Source organism: Delphinapterus leucas, chromosome 1, assembly GCF_059928025.1.
Source record: "Delphinapterus leucas isolate spDelLeu-1000000601 "Yukka" chromosome 1, BTC_Dleu_Yukka2, whole genome shotgun sequence".
Taxonomy (NCBI): domain Eukaryota; kingdom Metazoa; phylum Chordata; class Mammalia; order Artiodactyla; family Monodontidae; genus Delphinapterus; species Delphinapterus leucas.
Window position 1 is genome coordinate 186,407,004 of NC_143129.1, and position 13,552 is coordinate 186,420,555.

The 13,552-nt window shown below is 51.0% G+C and overlaps 2 protein-coding genes across 8 annotated transcripts in view; one reads left to right on the plus strand and one right to left on the minus strand.

Moving 5' to 3' along the window:
• The window catches only part of KCNAB2 (potassium voltage-gated channel subfamily A regulatory beta subunit 2), a 96,703-nt gene extending 93,052 nt beyond the window's left edge, over positions 1 to 3,651 (minus strand). For both annotated transcript variants that reach the window (XM_022598827.3, XM_022598825.2), the window contains exon 1: positions 3,541 to 3,651. The gene's annotated coding sequence lies outside the window, so the exon portion shown is untranslated. The remainder of the gene's footprint in view (positions 1 to 3,540) is intronic.
• A 208-nt stretch (positions 3,652 to 3,859) lies between these two features.
• Positions 3,860 to 13,552, plus strand: part of NPHP4 (nephrocystin 4) — a 137,712-nt gene continuing 128,019 nt past the window's right edge. For 4 of the 6 annotated variants that reach the window (XR_002648075.2, XM_022598816.2, XM_022598817.2 and 1 more), the window contains exons 1-2: positions 3,860 to 4,069; positions 5,048 to 5,093. The gene's annotated coding sequence lies outside the window, so the exon portion shown is untranslated. The remainder of the gene's footprint in view (positions 4,070 to 5,047; positions 5,094 to 13,552) is intronic. The other 2 variants (XM_022598819.2, XM_022598815.2) reach the window with 2 other exon arrangements.

Here is a 13,552-nt window from a genome sequence, read left to right on the forward strand (position 1 = left end):
GGGGCCGGGCCCAGAGTGCATCCCTCAGTGTAGAGGGAGAGGAAGGCTAGCCCTGTTTTAGCCCCGCGGGATGTGGCAAAGGGTAAGAAGACCCAGCATCTGCTCAAGTCCACTCGGACAGGGAGACTCATGTTCTCGCCAAGCCCAGGCCGGATAGAAAGCTTGAAGCGCCCCCCACCCCCACCCAGTGACCCGATGACCTGTCGGGTGATGTTCCCACCTGGCCCCTTGTGTGTTTTCTCCCGGGGAGGCCCTGTCCCTTTTTCTCCTCTGTACTGGCTGAGCCAAGGACCACATTTCCTCCAAGTCACCCCAAAGAAAGGGGGGACATGCTGTGGGTGGAGGGCTGAGCATGCTGGGCTTCCCATCATGAGAAAGGCAGCTTCCATGTCCCTTGGGAGCTGGGATTGAACCTGACCCTCCTGCACATTGGAGGAGACGCATCTCTGGGGGGTAAGGATTTCCGGCACTGGCTGATGGGCTGGAGGGGGCCTGGTGCAGCGGGAACAGAATCCAGGAGGCCGGGTCCCTCTCACCACCGCTCTGTGCCTGTTTCCCATCCAGGCTAAGCAGCCTCCCTCGCAGGGCTGTTCAGGGTTATTTACAAGGACCCGCAGCGAAGCAAGGTCAAGATACAGAGTCCCTCTTCTTCCCTTTCATCTCACCCGGCGGCTCGGCCCCTTGCCATCTCTTTGATGACATCTTTGGAACCACAGGGCCCTGGCTCTGAGGAACTGCCAGGCCGGGCAGGACGCTGTCACCGAGAACTCTCTGTGGTCGGTAGCATATCCCACCCCTGACAGCCCCAGTGACTCAGACGCACCCGGGGTGCTGTTTCCTCCACGTGTGTCAGCACCATCTCACAAGTGCGTCCTGAAGGGTGGCTAGAGCTGGTGGTTGGCATGTTCCAGGGGTGCTGGTTTCCTCCAAGGGCAGTACCAAGGAAGTGACCTGGCTCAGACTGGTGGGAGGTACGGGGCCTGACGCGGCTCACCTCTGAGTGACCTTGGAGAAGTCTCTGACTTTGCCAAGGCTTCCCTTGTGTCCTCCAAAGGGGAAGATGGCCAACCCCTTGTAGCTCTAGCGTGCTCGCCTCTATGAGGCAGGATCCCTGGCTGCAGAAAGGGGAGAGGAGGGGTCTCTGGCCCTGGACACCTTCAGAGACGGTCCTCCCCGAATGCTGCCTGCAGTGCCACTGTTCTGCCTATCATTCAGGGACTCCAGGAAATGGCTCTGGCTCTGGGACCTTTGGTGAAGCAAAGGTCATGGAGAAGTGAAGGTCAAGGACTAGATACACGCTCCTTCTAGCCAGAGTCCTGGGAAGCCACACACGTTCGTTCCCCTGGGTTCCAGCAGTGGAGGAGGCCTTCCTTTGCCACATGCGTGCTGCCCAGTTGCCATGGGCCCATCACCGACAAACAGGAAAGTCTAGAGGAGGCTGCCTCCCTTACCGGAAACTGTCAAACCAAAACTTGTGCCACTCACTTCCTCCTGAATCATTTGGGGTTTAGAAGATCATTGAAAAAGGAAAGAAAGCCAGCCCCATGGTGTGAAGCTTCTCAATCCGCCCCACCCCGGAGCTTGCTCACCCCTCCATCCCCCAGAGCCTCGGCCTGTGGCCCTCACCAGACGAGCAGTAGTGCAGCCCCCAGAGCCTCGGCCTGTGACCCTCGCCAGACGAGCAGTAGTGTCCGTCTTGCCACACCTCCCGTGTGCCACTGCTTTCACGCCCATTCATTCCCGTCCAGGCGCCACGTCCAGATCCAAAGGGTTTGAGCACGAGACCCAGTTTCGCACTTTTCGTGACCCTCCCTCCCCCTGTGCCCTGGTTCAGTCCCCACACTGTCTGTCCGCTGGCACAGCACAAAGAGGCACAAAGAACGGGACCTCGGTTCTGTAGGGGAGCCTCCAGCAGGCTGCTTTCGAGGTAGGAATGTGCTGCAGCCTGAACACCCTCAATGTCATTGAGGCCGGGTGTGGGCATGGAGAGTGTTCCTGATGGACAGGACCCCGGGAGCCAATGCCCTCTGGGCCCCCGTTGTGATAGCACAGGGGAAGGACCCCAAGAACCACACACAAGCCTGGGGTCTGCAGGTAGATGCAAACGCCAAGTAACAGTCAGGAGGGCAGGTGCAGCTCTCCACACTCAGGTCCCCAAACCCTGCAACGTGGGGCCTGAATGCGGTTTTGTTTGCAGAGCAGGAGCTTGCTCTTGGCATTGGGAGGCGGAAGGCGTTTGTGAGGGGGAGGAGAAGTTGCAGAGAAAGAAGAAATCCTGAAAGGACAGGCAGTGGGACAGCTGTGGCCTGAACTTGGTGTTCTTCCTCCTCGGATGTGGATGTATTAATTTCCATAAATGCTAATAGCTCATTTCCCCAAGAGCTATTACTTATGTCATCTCCCCTTGGATGCATTTCAACACAGGGCAGACAAGTGAAAGAGAAGAAAGGGCAGCCCCCACTGGTGAGTTCCCATACCCCAACCCTGTCCCCACCAGGCAGCTCAGGACTGTTCTAAGGTGGCCCCTCTAACTGCAGGGTCAAGACCCCCCTGCCGAGGGCCCCACAACCAGGTCCCTATCATGCCAGGAGGCAAAGAAAGTTACCAACCCCAAAAATGCTGAATCACAAAGTAAGCTGAGTAGGAAAGTGGGGGTGGGGTGGGAAGGGAGCCGGTGGCTAGGGGGGAAGGCAGGAAAGGGTGCTAAGGGGCTTCTCACCTGGAGCCCCCCAGGCCGCTCTAGACAAAGCATAGACCCTAAAGGAGCCCCCAGACAAATGCCAGGAGGAGCAGAGCCAGGGTAGGCTGCCTGGGTGGGAGGGTGGGAAGGTGGGCAGGTACAGGACTGCTACTGCAGCAGGAAGCGGTGCAGCAGCTGGGTCTCTGCGTCCTGCGTCCTGCAGGAGCAGGTAGGGGAGGTGGGGAGCGAAGAGAAGCTGAAAAGGGGGCAGGGGTATAGGGACCGGGGTGGGGTGGGGTGTGTAGGCAGCCAGATGAACTGGTGCAGGAGGGGAACGCCGAGGTCCTGGGGAGCAAGGCAAGGTGCAGAGAGGGCGCCCGCAGGGAGAGATGTGGCGATTGGGAGCAGAATGGGTGGGAAGATGGGGCCAGGGACCTGGAAGGAAAGGCAGGATGAGCCTTCAGGAGCAACAAGGAGAGAGATGGGGGGGATCGGTCCAGGAGCGCTCCGATGGGGCTGCGCTGAAAGGGGGATGGGGGAGGGGAGGCGAGGCTGCGGGAAAAGGAGGGGGCAGAGACGGGACGAGGGGAAGGATGAAGTTTGGGGCAGGGGTCGGGCATGGGAGCTAAAAGGTCGGGCGGGTTGGCAGATAGGGCAGGCAAGGGAGGACAGGATGGGGGCAGGGAGATGATGGAGAAGGAGGCGAGCCGGCTGGAGAGGAGGTGAGGACGGAGGCGGGCGGGGACGCACTGGGGGAAAGGAGATGGAGAGTCAGCGCGGGCCTCGCGGGTACCCGCCGCCGCTTTCCCGGCGCACGGCCGTGTACTGCGCGGACGGCCGGGGTCTCCCCCTGCACTCACCTGGGGGCTCCAGCTCCGGATCCTCTGCCCCGCTCCGGATCTTCCTTCCCGCCCTGTCCCTGCGACTTTAGCGCCCCCGAATCCCACTAGCTCCACCAGGTTCCGCCCGCAGCATCTTCACCTCGTGGGATGCCCGGGGCCACGCCTCTGCCAGCTTCTCATTGGCTGATCTTCACGCCAGTCACATTCCTATTGGCAGAGGGATCGCCGACCATGCAAATCAGAACGGGCCCGCCGCCGCGCCTATTGGCTGGCGCTCCCGGAGCGGAGCCCCTGGACTTGGGCTCTGATTGGTCCCACGGTGCTGCTGACGCGAAGGTCGGGGTGCGGGTTCTTTCCCTTCCGAGGCTCCTCGGGCGGGTGGCAGCGGGTCGGGTGCCCCTCGGCCGGTCCTCGGACCGCAAGGCCTGCGGCTCCGGTGGGCACCGGCCGGCCGCCGGGCCTCTGGATCCGTCCGAGGGGCACATCCTCGAAAGCTTGGGGCTCGACGCCCCGGGGCGGGTGTGGCAGCTGCAGGCCCGTCTCCTAGGTAACGCTGCCCGCCGCGGGCGGAACCACGTTGGCTGGCTCCGCGGGGGAGGTTGGACGCAGCCCAGAGGCGCGGGGGCCGCCGAGCGGGTCAGGGCCTCGGGCCCGGGGTTGGGGTGATCCGTGCGTCTTTCCCCGGGGCCCGGTACCTGCGGGGCGCGGCGGCCGGGCGGGCGCGAGGCTGTGCCCGTGTCGGTCGCACCTCCTTCCCCCCGCCGTGACACTTGGTGCGGCCGGAGCCACAGGCTTCGGGGACTTCTTGGGGCTCAACCTCAGTACTCTGCCCCTAGACCCTGCGCCCCCTTGCAGCCCTCCAGCTTAAGGCGAGCGCGGTGCCGCCGGCCTGGGCTGTGCTGAGACCGCGGCGTTGGCCCTCCCCTTTTCCCCGTCGGACCCCTGCCGGGGACCCCTGCGTTGCCTGTCCCCACTGGGTTCCTGTCCCCCGCTGGCCCTGCCGACCCGTCCCAGCGCTGCCGCCCAGTGGAGATCTGGAGACTCCCTGGCCCTCGCAGGAGTCCCTGCCTTGATAGCCCTGCCTGCCTACGGCCTCCCCTGGAGCTGCTTCCACCTTCCCCTCCGCTGTGCAGCCCACCGACCTCCTGACCGCCTCTGAGCACCCCACCTGGGCCCTTCTCGAGACCCCAGTGCTCGGTCTCCTGCTCGCTTCTTCAGACTCAGAGGCCCCACCTTTGCATCTCTCTTGCATGCCTGCCTCCCTAGAAGACAGATGCCTTATCAGACCCGGTCCTGCCTTCGGTGTTGCACTGTGTCACTTGGGTTGAAGCATACGAAGGAAGTCTGGCCTCCCAAGCTTGTGTAGTTGGAAAAGGTGTCCTTTAGATGATGGTGGATAGTCGCCCCCAGTTCCCGCCCAGGTCTTCATCACAGCTCACTACACCTTCCGGTCCTCTGATTTTCAGAGGTCACAGCCACCTCCTTTGTGTGCTGACTTGCATCCTGTCTTTTTGCCTCTCTCCAGATACATTCCTCGAGGGCAGGACGGTTTCTCCAGGGCCTGGCACGTGGTAGGTACTCAAAGACTATTCCTTGAATGAGGAATTCCAGGCAGTGCTTAAGTAGACCTCTACTTACTCTCAAAAAAGCTCCCCAAAGCTTTCAGGTCTCAGGCATTCCAGATTTTGTTCACTTCTGGGAGGGAAGCTTCCCTGTGACCGGGCAGCTCCTGCGGTTCCTGCTCCTCCCTTGCCTTGGGGAACCACTGCTTGTGAGACATCAACCCAGCCTAGCACTTCGGCGCCTGAATTCCCTCCTCTTCTCTACCCTCCCTCCCCCACCACAGAAAGGAGTCTGGATCAGGCTTGTCTCCTGTGTGCTGCTCCCACTCGCCCCCTTGTTCTTTTAAATTTTATTTTATTATTATTTTTTTATACAGCAGGTTCTTATTAGTCTATTTTATACATATTAGTGTGTATACATCAATCCCAATCTCCCAATTCATCCCACCATCCCCCCACCCCGCCCCTGCTTTCCCCACTTGGTGTCCATACGTTTGTCCTCTACATCTGTGTCTCTATTTCCGCTTTGCAAACCGGTTCATCTGTACCATTTTTCTAGATTCCACAGATATGCATTAATATACGATATTTGTTTTTCTCTTTCTGACTTACTTCACTCTGTATGACGGTCTCTGAGTCCATCCACGTCTCTACAAGTGATCCAATTTTGTTCCTTTTTATGGCTGAGTAATATTCCATTGTATATATGTACCACATCTTCTCTATCATTTTGTCTGTTGATGGGCATTTAGGTTGCTTCCATGACCTGGCTATTGTAAACAGTGCTGCAATGAACATCGGGGTGCATGTGTCTTTTTGAATTATGGTTTTCTCTGGGTATATGCCCAGTAGTGGGATTGCTGGGTCATGTGGTAGTTCTATTTTTAGTTTTTTAAGGAACCTCCATACTGTTCTCCATAGTGGCTGTTTCAATTTACATTCCCACCAGCAGTGCAAGAGGGTTGCCTTTTCTCCACATCCTCTCCAGCATTTGTTGTTTGTAGATTTTCTGATGATGCCCATTCTAACCGATGTGAGGTGATACCTCATTGTAGTTTTGATTTGCATTTCTCTAATAATTAGTGATGTTGAGCAGCTTTTCATGTGCCTCTTGGCCATCTGTATGTCTTTGGAAAAATGTCTGTTTAGGTCTTCTGCCCATTTCTTGACTGGGTTGTTTGTTTTTTTTAATACTGAGCTGCATGAATTCTTTATCTGTTTTGGAGATTAATCATTTGTCTGTTGATTCATTTGCAAATATTTTCTCCCATTCCGAGGGTTGTCTTTTCATCTTGTTTATTGTTTCCTTTGCTGTGCAAAAGCTTTTAAGTTTCATGAGGTGCCATTTGTTTATTTTTGTTTTTATTTCCATTACTCTAGGAGGTGGGTCAAAAAGATCTTGCTGTGATTTATGTCAGAGGGTGTCTTTTCTATGTTTTCCTCTAAGAATTTTATAGTGTCCGGTCTTACATTTAGGTCTTTAATCCATTTTGAGTTTATTTTTGTGTATGGTGTTAGGGAGTGTTCTAATTTCATTCTTTTACATGTAGCTGGCCAGTTTTCCCAGCATTATTTATTGAAGAGACTGTCTTTTCTCCATTGTATATCCTTGCCTCCGTTGTCATAGATTAGTTGAGCATAGGTGCGTGAGTTTATCTCTGGGCTTTCTACCCAGTTCCATCGATCTGTATTTCTGTTTTTGTGCCAGTACCATATTGTCTTCATTACTGTAGCTTTGTAGTATAGTCTGAAGTCACGGAGTCTGATTCCTCCAGCTCCATGTTTTTTCCCCTCAAGATTGCTTTGACTATTTGGGGTCTTTTGTGTCTCCATAAAAATTTTAAGATTTTTTTTCTAGTTCTGTAGAAAATGCCATTAATAATTTGATAGGGATTGCACTGAATCTGTAGATTGCTTTGGGTAGTATAGTCATTTTCACAGTATTGATTCTTCCAATCCAAGAGCATGGTATATCTCTCCATCTGTTTGTGTCATCTTTGATTTCTTTCATTAGTGTTTTATAGTTTTCTGAGTACAGATCTTTTACCTCCTTAGGTAGGTTTATTCCTAGGTATTTTATTCTTTTTGTTGCAATGGTGAATGGGATTGTTTCCTTAATTTCTCTTTCTGATCTTTCATTGTTAGTGTAAGGGATGCAAGAGACTTCTGTGCATTAATATTGTATCCTGCAACTTTACCAAATTCATTGATTGGCTCTAGTAGTTTTCTGGTGGCACCTTTAGGATTATCTATGTATAGTGTCATGTCATTTGCAGACAGTGACAGTTTTACTTCTTCTTTTCCAATTTGTATTCCTTTCATTTCTTTTTCTTCTCTGATTGCCGTGACTAGGACTTCCAATATTATATTGAATAATAGTGACGAGAGTGGACATCCTTGTCTTGTTCCTGATCTTAGATAAATGCTTTCAGTTTGTCACCATTGAGAGTGATGTTTGCTGTGGGTTTGTCGTATATGGCCTTTATTATGTTGAGGTAGTTTCCCTCTATGCCCACTTTCTGGAGAGTTTTTATCATAAATGGGTATTGAATTTTGTCAAAAGCTTTTTCCGCAGCTTTTGAGATGATCAAATGGTTTTTATTCCTCAGTTTGTTAATATGGTGTATCACATTGATTGATTTGTGTATACTGAAGAATCCTTGCATCCCTGGGATAAATCCCACTTGATCATGGTGTATGATCCTTTAAATGTGCTGTTGGATTCTGTTTGCTAGTATTTTGTTCGGAATTTTTGCATCTATATTCATCAGTGATATTGGTCTGTAATTTTCTTTTTTTGTAGTATCTTTGTCTGGTTTTGGTATCAGGGTGATGGTGGCCTCGTAGAATGAGTTTGGGAGTGTTCCTTCTTCTGCGATTATTTGGAAGAGTTTGAGAAGGATTGGCGTTAGCTCTTCTGTAAATGTTTGATAGAATTCACCTGTGAAGCCATCTGGTCCTGGACTTTTGTTTGTTGGAAGATTTTTAATCACAGTTTCAATTTTATTACTTGTGATTGGTCTGTTCATATTTTCTATTTCTACCTGGTTCAGTCTTGGAAGGTTGTACCTTTCTAAGAATTTGTCCATTTATTCCAGGCTGTCCATTTTATTGGCATACAGTTGCTTGTACTAGTCTCTTATGATGCTTTGTATTTCTTCGGTGTCTGTTGTAACTTCTTTTTCATTTCTAATTTTATTGATTTGAGTCCTCTCCCTCTTTTTCTTGATGAGTCTGGCTAAAGGTTTATCAATTTTTTTTATCTTCTCAAAGAACCACGTCTTAGTTTTATTGGTCTTTGCTATTGTTTTCTTTGTTTCTATTTCATGTATTTCTGCTGTGATGTTTATGATTTCTTTCCTTCTACTAACTTTGGGTTTTGTTTGTTCTTTCTCTAGTTCCTTTAGGTGTAAGGTTAGATTGTTTGAGATCTTTTTCTTGTTTCTTGAGGTAGGATTGTATTGCTATAAGCTTCCCTCTTAGAACTCCTTTTGCTGCATCTCACAGTTGTGTTTTTGTTGTCATTTGTCTCTAGGTATTTTTTGATTTTCTCTTTGATTTCTTCAGTGATCTCTTGGTTATTTAGTAGTGTATTGTTTAGCCTCCATGTGTTTGTGTTTTTTACGGTTTTTTTCCTGTAATTTATTTCTAATCTCATAGTGTTGTGGTCGGAAAAGATGCTTGATACAATTTCAATTTTCTTAAATTATCCGAGGCTTGATTTGTGACCCAAGATGTAATTTATTCTGGAGAATGTTCTGTGTGCACTTCAGAAGAAAGTGTAACCTGCTTTTTTCGGATAGAATGTCCTTATAAATATAACTTAAATCTGTTTGGCCTGTTGTGTCATTTAAAGCTTGTGTTTCCTTATTAATTTTCTGTGTGGATGATCTGTCCATTGATGTAAGTGAGGTGTTACAGTCCCCCACTATTATTGTGTTACTGTCGATTTCCTCTTTTAGAGCTGTTAGCAGTTGCCTTATGTTTTGAGGTGCTCCTATGTTGGGTGCATATATATTTATAATTGTTATATCTTCTTCTTGGATTGATCCCTTGATCATTATGTAGTGTCCTTCCTTGTCTCTTGTAACATACTGTATTTTAAAGTCTATTTTATCTGATATGAATATTGCTACTCCAGCTTTCTTTTGATTTCCATTTGCATGGAATATCTTTATCCATCCCCTCACTTTCAATCTGTATCTGTCCCCAGGTCTGAAGTGTGTCTTTTATAGACAGCATATATACGGGTCTTGTTTTTGTACCCATTCAGTGAGCTTGTGTCTTTTGGTTGGAGCATTTAATCCATTGACATTTAAGGTAATTATCGATATATATGTGCCTATTACATTTTCTTAATTGTTTTGGGTTTGTTTTTGTAGGTCCTTTTGTTCTCTTGTGTTTCCCACTTAGAGCAGTTCCTTTAGCATTTGTTGTAGAGGTGGTTTGGTGGTGCTGAATTCTCTTAGCTTTTGCTTGTCTGAAAAGCTTTTGATTGCTCTGTCGAATCTGAGTGAGATCTTGCCGGGTAGAGTAATCTTGGTTGTAGGTTCTTCCCTTTCATCACTTTAAATATATCATGCCACTCCCTTCTGGCTTGTAGAGTTTCTGCTGAGAAATCAGCTGTTAACCTTATGGGAGTTCCCTTGTATGTTTTTGTCGTTTTTCCCTTGTTGCTTTCAATAATTTTCCTTTGTCTTTAATTTTTGTCAATTTGGTTACTATGTCTCTCAGTGTGTTTCTCCTTGGGCTTATCCTGCCTGGGACTCTCTGCGCTTCCTGGACTTGGGCGGCTATTTCCTTTCCTATGTTAAGGAAGTTTTCGACTATAATCTCTTCAAATATTTTCTCAGTTCCTTTCTCTCTCTCTTCTCCTTCTGGGACCCCTATAATGCAAATGTTGGTGCATTTAATGTTGTCCCAGAGGTCTCTTAGGCTGTCTTCGTTTCTTTTCATTCTTTTTTCTTTATTCTGTTCCGCAGCAGTGAATTCCACCATGCTGTCTTCCAGGTCACTTATCCGTTCTTCTGCCTCAGTTATTCTGCTATTGATTCCTTCTAGTGTAGTTTTCATTTCAGTTATTGTATTGTTCATCTCTGTTTGTTTGTTCTTTAATTCTTCTAGGCCTTTGTTAAACATTTCTTGCATCTTCTCGATCTTTGCGTCCATTCTTTTTCCGAGGTCCTGGCTGGATCATCTTCACTATCATTATTGTGAATTCTTTTTCTGGATGGTTGCCTATCTCCACTTCATTTAATTGTTTTTCTGGGGTTTTATCTTGTTCCTTCATCTGGTACATAGCCCCCTGTCTTTTCATCTTGTGTATCTTTCTGTGAACGTGTTTTTTGTTCCACAGGCTCCAGGATTGTAGTTCTTCTTGCTTCTGCTGTCTGCCCTCTGGTGGATGAGGCTATCTAAGAGGCTTGTGCAAGCTTCCTGATGGGAGGGACTGGTGGTGGCTAGAGCTGGGTGTTACTCTGGTGGGCAGAGCTCAGTAAAACTTTAATCCGCTTGTCTGCTGACGGGTGGGGCTGGGTTCCCCCTGTACGTCGTTTGGCCTGAGGCGACCCAACGCTGGAGCCTACCTGGTCTTTGGTGGGGCTAATGGCAGACTCTGGGAGGGCTCTCACCAAGGAGTACTTCCCAGAACTGCTGCCAGTGTCCTTGTCCTCACGGTGAGCCACAGCTGCCCCCTGCCTTGGCAGGAGACCCTCCAACACTAGCAGGTAGGTCTGGTTCAGTCTCCGCTGGGGTCACTGCTCCTTCCCCTGGGTCCCGATGCACACAGTACTTTGTGTGTGCCCTCCAAGAGTGGAGTCTCTGTTTCCCCCAGTCCTTCCTGCAATCACATCCCGCTAGCCTTCAAAGTCTGATTCTCTGGGAATTCCTCCTCCCATTGCCGGACCCCCAGGTTGGAGAGCCTGACGTGGGGCTCAGGACCTTCACTCCAGTGGGTGGACTTCTGTGGTATAAGTGTTCTCCAGTCTGTGAGTCACCCACCCAGCAGTTACGGGATTTCATTTTACTGTGATTGTGTCCCTCCTACCGTCTCACTGTGGCTCCTCCTTTGTCTTTGGATGTGGGGCGTCTTTTCTGGTGAGTTCCAGTGTCTTCCTGTCGATGACTGTTCAGCAGTGGGTCGTGATTCCGGTGCTCTCGCAAGAGGGAGTGAGCGCACCTCCTTCTACGCCGCCATCTTGAACCAATCTCCACCTCCTTGTTTTTGTCCCACTGGATATTTAGATTCTTGAAGACAGGGCATTTGACAGTCCGTTTCATGGTGTGTGGACTGGGACAGAACGAGTGCTTGGTGAATATTTGTTGACCGGGTCTGCAGAGGCAAAGACCTCAAGGGAACTTTATAGCCGCTCCTTTTGTAGATGCAAAACAGACGCCTGGAGGGCAAAAGACTTTCCAGAAGTCTGAGAGGAGAGGGGGGATCAGCCCGGTCCTGGACCAGTGCCCTCTCTTTGCCCTCAGGGCCTCTGCTCCTTTGCCTCTCCTGGCCTTGGTAGGCAGAGGGCTGGCATGGCTATAATGTCTTTTTTTTTTTTTTTTTTTTTTTTGCTGTACACGGGCCTCTCACTGCTGTGGCCTCTCCCGTTGCGGAGCACAGGCTCGGGACGCGCAGGCTCAGCAGCCATGGCTCACAGGCCCAGCCGCTCCGCGGCATGTGGGATCCTCCCGGACCGGGGCACGAACCCGCGTCCCCTGCATCGGCAGGCGGACTCCCAACCACTGCGCCACCAGGGAAGCCCGGCTATAATGTCTTTGATGTGAGTGTGACTGGCTGTGTGCTTTCAGACTGGCTGTTTAACCTCTGAGCTTCACTTTCCACACCTATAAGATGGGGACAGTAATGGTACTTACCTTACAGAGATGCTGGAATAATGAAAATGAAGATGTTTGTGAGTGCCTGGCTCATGATAAGGAGTCAATGAAAGCTGGTGCCTTTTCTTTATTTCCCCTCTGGAGAGCCCACTGTACCCTTCTCTTGGGTTCAAAGCATGGGACCCTCCCAGTTTTCCCTTTTTTGTTCATCTAGCCCCAAAGGCCCCTCTGCCCTTCCTCCGCAGCCTTCTTAATTCCTCCACAGCATAACTTAATGATTTGCTGAATCACTAAAAAAGTTTTCACCGAGCTCAGTGAAAACTTGGGAGTTTCACGGAGCTCAGTCCTGCAGGGCGACCGGGACCCCGTAGCCTGGTGGAGCCTGGTGGAGCGGGGTGCCTTCTGTGACAGCGTCCTGTGTGGGAGATAGAGGTGCTCTCCTGGGGAGGTAGCTCCTGGTCTGACTTCCCAAGGAAGAGGAGGAATCACCCCGGGGTGTGCGCCTGATGGGCTGGTGGGTGGCACGGGCGTGGTGTCCGGGAGGAACTGAAGCAACGGCAGTGCGGAGTGGACGGCAGTGCGGGTGTGAGCCGTTCTGGGTGGGGGGCTGGGGGAACGCAAGAGCTCTGCGTCTCCCAGAGCCCCTGGGACCGTCTGGGCTCTCACCCGCAGGAGGCTGTGTCTCAGGAGTCGCCTCCCTTCCATCACCCTCTTGGAATGTTGCTGCCTGCTTGCACCTGTCCATCTCAGTTCTTTGATTTTGGGTGGCCTGCCTTTCCGAGTAGCCGCCTCTTGTGCCGGTGCATCTCCTGCTGGTGCTGCCTGGGGCATCCTGTTTTGCGTCCCCTGCCCCGGTGACCGTAATGGAAGGGCTCCACAGCAGCTCCCCGCCAAGTGTGGTGCTGGGTCCCACTTCCCTCAGGGAAGTGCGGGGAGGTACTGGCTCAGGAATCCGGGGCACGGGAGCAAAGTCTGGAGCGCCCTGCAAAGGGGGCTGCATCCTGGGCTCGGGAAACCCCGCGGGGCAGGGTGTGGGGCTGCTGGGGACCCTTCTAGAGGATACCCTGCCGCGTGTGCTTTGCTTGTGCTCCCGAGGTAGGAAGGGCTTCCCTGTAGATATGCACTAATGTTCTTTCTAAGATATGTTCTTTCTAAGAACAAACCTCCCAGTTTTATAACTAATGTCAAGGAGAAAAGCACATTTTCCTGAAAGACAAATGTTTGGGAGTCAAGTTTACTGAAATTTAAATTTCATGATTGAATTTGATGAGTCCTGATGGACAGCCTGGTACCAAGGCCACAGGACAGTAGGTTCCCTTCTGCAAGCAGTGGGCCAGTGAGCAGATCAGTACAGGACAGGTGACAAGCGCTCAGAGGCCTGCTGGGTGTTGGTCAGACCTCTTCTGCTTACAGGTCATGGACACCTGTATGCGTTCCCGTGGCTTCTGTAACGAATTGCCACAAACTGGGGGACCGAAAACAATTTATCTTCTCTCAGTTCTGAAGGTTACAAGTCCGAAATCAGTCTCACTGGGATAAAGCCAAGGTGTGGGCAGGGCTGTGATCCTTCTGGAGGCTCTAGGGAGAATCGGGTTCCTTGCTTTCTCCAGCTTCTAGAGGCGCCTGCATTCCTCGGC